Here is a 6,283-nt window from a genome sequence, read left to right on the forward strand (position 1 = left end):
TTTTAAGTTCTCTCGGTTCCAAACCCCGCTGCGGCTCTCTGAGGTCTCCCAGGGGTGTGAGCAGGGTGGACCTGGCTTGGGCTGACTCAAAGCGCCCCGGGGCTGTGGGGCCGGGATGGGTGGCCCTGGGATTTAGCGATTTATCAGCGGGGTTAATCCAGCGGCACCGGGAGCTGCTGCGTGAGGCTGCCTGAATGCGGCCGGGGCCAAACCTGTCACAACTGATTTAGCCAGGGAGCAGTGAGGGAGCTGAGCTGAGTGGATAAGTCAAGCCACCAGCCCGGACCTGTATTTTAGGATGGATGCCGGCTGCCAGCTCTCCTTGGGCTCCCAGGGGAAGCGCAGGGGCCTGGGGGAGGTGACGCCCGTGCCTGGGGACATTTTCCTCTCCGAGCAGGTGTGACAGTCCTTGGCACACTGGGACGCAGGGGTGGCACTGATCTCTCTGCTCATATCCGCGTTTTTGATGAGGCTTTCTGGATATTCAGGAGGCTTTGAAAGAGCAAAGCCCCATTAAGGACTGGCTTTAAAAGCCCATTTTAAAGACCCTTTTTAAAAGGGGCTTTCCGAGGCCAGGTTGGATGAGACTTGGAGCGCCCTGGGATGGTGGAAGGTGTCCCTGCCCACGGCAGGGGTGGAATGGGATGGGATTTAGGGTCCTTTCAAACCTAACCCAGTCTGGGATTCTGTGATATCAGACCTGGCAGAGGGCGGGCGTAGCAAGGCTGAGCTCGTGGGTCGCTCGGGCTTTTAAAAAGGGTTGTTTTTACTGACCTGCTCTTATTTGGGGATTCTCAAATGATTTCCTTTAACCTAGGTGTGGTGATGGAACGATGAACTGCAGGGATGTCCTGCTGTGCTGCTTTCTGAGGTGAATCTCGGTTTTGGAACATTCTGGGGCTTCTGCCCTTAAAAATACAACACTGTGTCCTGGAATGCAGAGACTCCTGATTTTTGCTGCTGGGCTCACCCCTTTTCCTCTGTGTATCCCTGTTTTCCCTGTGCAGAACTGCAATTTTACCTCCCCCCCCTGCCAGCACATTGCAAAGTCTGTTTGATGTCGCTTTTCCTGCTAGGAAAGGAGCGGATCTGGAAAGGAGCGGATCTGGAAAGGAGTGGATCTGGGAAAGGAGCAGATAAATCCCCCTGTGCCTTTGCGTTGCTGTTGTCCGGGCCACTTGGAACATGGATTTTTCCAAGGAGCTGCTTAGCGGCATCCAGAGCCACCACAAAGAGGGAACAGCGTGTCCAGTCTTGTCCCTGCACGCTGTTTGCTCCCTGCTGCACTCCTGGGAGGGAGCAGCGTGCCCAGGGCCACCGGGCACCCCGGGGCTCCTGGCCTGGGCATGCAGGGCTGGACCAGGGCTTGCTGTGCCTTGCCATTCCTGGCGACATTCCCGGTGACATTCCCACCTCTCCAGGGACAGGCTGTGTTCAGAGCAGTATTCAAATCAGATTTTCCTCGTCACAAAGAGGCAGGATTTTGGAGGATATCCCTTAGATCAGCTCCCTGCCGCAGGTTTGTCCAACTGCATCCCTGAGCAGTGGCTTGGTGTGGCAGTGCCAGCTCAGCTGCTGGAATTTGTTGGCTCTGCCAGAGCCTTTTTGAGGCAAGATGTTTTTGCACCCAGGATTTCATCACAAGCCCTGCTGTCAGTCACCTGTAGGTGAATGACTCTCCAAAACCCAGCCCTAGATTGGAAGAAATGATAAGCAGCTCTGCTTGTCCTAAACCCCTGCTTTTTTTCACTCTCTTTAATAGAACACTGGGTAAATAATTATTGGCCTCCCATGGCGCGGAGTGGGCGTGGAGGGGCAGAAGGTGGCCAGGGAATGGTTTCAGTTCTGCATTTGGTGCAAAGCCAGAGGTTTCCATGGGCAGCCAGCACTGCCCCTGCCACATTCCTCCGGCTGGGGGGTGCCAGGGGGGGTTCCCAAAGGTGAAAATGCCCCTGAGTTGCTCCAGGAGCTCTGAATTCCAGCCCCCTCTGCACCTCCAGCTGGTGATGGACAGACCCCCGTGGAGGCTCCTCTCCTTCAGGGCCACCTGGAAGCGCAGCTGGGCTCCCCCCCGGCTGCTCGCAGGGAATGGCTCTGGTTCCCTGCAGGAATGACTGAACAGGGTGAAGTTCTCTGCAGCAGGCACCGACCCCGAGCCAACCGGGGAGCGGCTCCTCGCTGGCAGCGCTGTCCTGGCTGGAGACTGAGCCTTTAATTGGGCACAAGGCATCAGGGATTAAACCCCAATTTCCAGCCCTGCCAGGTATTTGAAGGGTTGGCTGAGTGCAGAGGCAGCTGCTGAGCGGGGGGAGTCAGGGGGGAGGTGATGCCCCTTTCCGAGAAGGTGTTGGATGTGCGAACACTCCCAGAGACACCCAAGGCTGGCAGCAGCCAAATTCCCACTGGGAAGGGAAGTGTGGGGGTTTAATTCCGAGTTTAATGCTGTGCAAAGAGGGACAGAGTCAATTCTCCATCCCTTGGAGCCTTCAGTGGGAACAGGCAGCTTTCTGAGAGCCCTGCTGTCACTGCTGACAGAGCTGATCCACACACGGCAGCTCCCAACCCTCCTGGCCACAGGAATTCCTGGAAAAGCAGCTCCCAGGGAGGCTGGGGGTCCATCCCGGGGTCAAATCCTCATGTTCTGGGCCGTTCCCTGGGGCTGGCTCTCCAGGAACAGGCTGGGCCCAGCACACAGCTCCTTTCCCCACCCCCGTGCTCCGACCGCTGTCACTTTTCTCCCCCGCTCCTTTCCAAGTGTTTTCTCCGACAGTTGCTTGTTATAATTGGGATTTTTTCCCCCCTCCCTTCCCTCCCTGGCTGTCGTTACCTGTTCCAGCCCTCAGGCAGCGAGCTCGGAAATGCATTCGCTGGGGTTTGCCCCGGCCTGTCCCACAGCCCAGCGCAGAGGATGGTGCGTGCATCTCTTTGGGCGTTCAGGGGTCGTTGCAGCTCGACAGAGCTTCCTCCTCCTCTGCTGCTTTCTCTTCCAAAACTACCCGCTGAAAAGAACAGAGGAATGGGTGGGGGAATGATGTTCCTCGTGCCCCGGTGGGGACTCCTTGGGTGCACACCCTAAAAACCTCGTTTGGAATCTCCGCCTGCAGGATCTGCGGGGCGGCAGGTGGGGTTTGTGTGATGCTGGGTTTCTGTCGTTGCTTATCAGCTGAAAATGAGCCTCAAACTGCCCCAGGGCAGGTTCAGGTTGGGCATCAGGAGGAATTTCCTCATGGAAAGGGTTTTTGGAAGGGGCTGCCCAGGGGGGTTTGGAGTCCCCATCCCTGGAGGTGTCCGAGGAAGGGCTGGATTTGTCACCTGGCTCTTGGCTGGGGACAAGGTGGGGATGGCTCAAAGGCTGGAATCGATGATCTTGGAAGCCTTTCACAACACATTCAGTGGTTAAATGGAGAATTCCCACCTTTTCCCTGGGAATATTCAGCTCTCAGCCAGCTCAGGGCAGACAGATTTGTTCCCAGTGCCGCGGATTTTTCCATCTACACCTAATAACATCTTTAGCTGTGTGTAATTAACTCGGGAGTGATAGGCTGGTAATTACCCTGGGAGAAGGATTGTGCTTATCTTCATCTCCTCGGGAACTTTATTAACCAGGAGGTTCTGGACCATTTTGGGATGTGTTGAAATGTCTGGATCGGCCCCGGGGTGTCCCCAGGAGCAGATGGGCCCAGGGACAAATTCACCCTTCTCATCCTTCCTCAAAACTCTTGGATTCTCCTGTTTCTGTGTGGTTCTAGGTGGCATTGGAGGGGTGGGAAGGAGGAAATCTGTGCTTGGCTTGTGGTGGCTGTGCCGTGTAGGAAAGAGGCTCCTAAACCAACCCCATGATGGGAAACGGCTGCTCAGCCCTGGAAATTGATCATTGAGGCTTCTCCTGTCCGGACGAGATGGAAGCATCCCAAACTCGGGGAGTGCGTTGGGCATTCTGTGAGAAAATTAAAGATATGAGGGGTTTGGCTCGTGGGGGAATAAACTTGGGGGCTCTGGGTTTTTTGGTGTTCAACTCTCACCAGATTGTTTTTATTATTCCTCTGACTGGGAAACACAAATTGAACTGGTTAAACGGAGGTGACTCAGAGCCTTTTTCAGGTGTTTTGAGACAAATAAAACCCTGCAAGGTGCCCTTGGGGGTTAGACCCGGGACTGATGCCAGGGGTTGATGTTATTTGAGGGATTCCTGGCCTAATTTTGCTCTCAGCGTTTCCCCTTGGAATTGTAGCTCCTGCCAGAGGCACCTTGAACTGGGAGATGAGGCGCACCTTGGAAAACAGGGTTATTTCATGTGGATCGTGGGCATCATTTGTAATTGTCCTGGTGGTGTGAACTCCGAAATCTTGGGCATTGGGATGTTGAGTCTTGTGCCTGCCTTGGAGTCCAGGACTTTTCGGAGACTTGTGCTGCAGCAGCAGCTGCAAAGGGGCTCCTGGGCAGGCTGGATGCAGGATTCAGCTGTAAACGAGGTGGAAATTCAGGCTGGATGCAGGATTCAGGTGCAGGATGAGGCGGGAATTCAGGCTGGATGCAGGATTCTGCTGTAAACGAGGTGGGAATTCAGGGTGGATGCAGGATTCAGGTGCAGGATGAGGTGGGAATTCAGGCTGGATGCAGGATTCTGCTGTGAACGAGGTGGGAATTCAGGGTGGATGCAGGATTCAGGTGCAGGATGAGGTGGGAATTCAGGCTGGATGCAGGATTCTGCTGTAAACGAGGTTGGAATTCAGGCTGGATCAGGACTCAGGTGCAGGATGAGGTGGGAATTCAGGCTGGATGCAGGATTCTGCTGTAAACGAGGTGGGAATTCAGGGTGGATGCAGGATTCTGCTGTAAATGAGGTTGGAATTCAGGCTGGATGCAGGATTCTGCTGTGAACGAGGTTGGAATTCAGGCTGGATGCAGGATTCTGCTGTAAATGGGGTGGGAATTCAGCTGGATGCAGGATTCTGCTGTGAACGAGGTAGGAATTCAGGGTGGATGCAGGATTCTGCTGTAAATGAGGTGGGAATTCAGGGTGGATCAGGATTCTGCTGTGAACGAGGTGGGAATTTCCCTCGAGGTCCATCAGATGTCCCAGGTGCCACCCATGGGTGACTTCAGGTGTCCTGTGAACACCTGAGCACCCTAAACCTCGGAACAACGAGGTGGTGGCCAGGTTAATAAATGTAAAGGGAATTGGTGAGCGAGGAAATAAAAGCCTGGCTGGTTAAATAATTTATCTGGTAATGAATTATTTTTCCTTGTCGTTGGAGGCGTTAAGGGAGGAAGAATGGGGCATTGATTAGGGCCCTGCTCTGGAAAAGGAGGTTGGGTTGTTCCCTGGCTTGGAGAAATCTGGGAAAGTCATTTCGTCTCTTTGTGCTCCTGCTGTTTTGAGGCTGATTAGAATAAATTATAATTGTGTAATTACAATAAATTCTTCCCCATGAGACACTCATGGGGAAGAAAATACCTTGTTATACTCCAAGTCGAATATTGAGCATATTAAGAGTCAATATGGAGCAGGAGTAGTGCTGGGGAAATCATGGAATTAGAGAATATCCTGCGTTGCAAGGGACACAAAAGGCTCCATTTAAATGGGTGTTTAAGACAATTCCAACCTGAATTAAGGGATTTGTGATGCTCCTGTGCAGGTGGAGAGGGCCAGGCTGGGAACACAAACCCTCCTGGGCTATCCCAGAAATCCTGATGAGCATTAACAGCTCGGGTTCATAAACTCTCCCAGGTTCAACGCGTGTTTTTATCAGAATTATCCTCCTGAGGAATGGAATCTTTGTCTTTTCCATTTTTTGATGTCTCCCAGTCCAGCCTGGGACCATCTTTGTGTTGGGCTCTTGAGGGATGCTGACCTTGAAGAAACTAAAGGAGATGCTAAAGGCAGGACAGAAGCATTCCCTGCCTGAGGGAAAACCACGTGGAAATGAGATTTTTACTGCTGAAACCACAGGGCTCCATAATGACCTGGAGCCTGTGACCACAAAAGTGCCCTGGAAGCTGCCAGAGCTTTCCAAATCCCAGCACTCTGCATCCTCCCAAATCCAGGTGCTCAGGGTACCGAGGGCTTCTGGCTCTGCTGGAATCCTGAATTTCAGGGAGAATCCCTGAATCCCTTTAGGACAAAATTCCAGCAGGACCCTTTTTGTTATTTTTCCTCTTTGTGGGGCAAAATCCTCCCCTCCTGCCCCGTTTAGTTCTACCCCAGCCGGTCCCTCCCGTGAGCCCTGGACCCGTGAGAAGTCCCCGTGAATCGCCGGCTGCCACCTCCGCCCCCGGCTGG

The 6,283-nt window shown here is 53.6% G+C and overlaps 1 long non-coding RNA gene across 1 annotated transcript; it reads left to right on the top strand.

Annotated features, from left to right (window-relative positions):
- The first annotated feature begins 39 nt into the window (after window positions 1–39).
- LOC108445720 lies at window positions 40–951 on the top strand. Its single transcript, XR_001860676.1, has 2 exons — window positions 40–397; window positions 818–951. It is a non-coding gene; the product is annotated as an uncharacterized LOC108445720 (long non-coding RNA).
- The last annotated feature ends 5,332 nt before the right edge of the window (window positions 952–6,283 follow it).

The sequence above is a fragment of the Corvus brachyrhynchos genome, unplaced genomic scaffold (assembly GCF_000691975.1).
Source record: "Corvus brachyrhynchos isolate BGI_N302 unplaced genomic scaffold, ASM69197v1 scaffold340, whole genome shotgun sequence".
NCBI lineage: Eukaryota > Metazoa > Chordata > Aves > Passeriformes > Corvidae > Corvus > Corvus brachyrhynchos.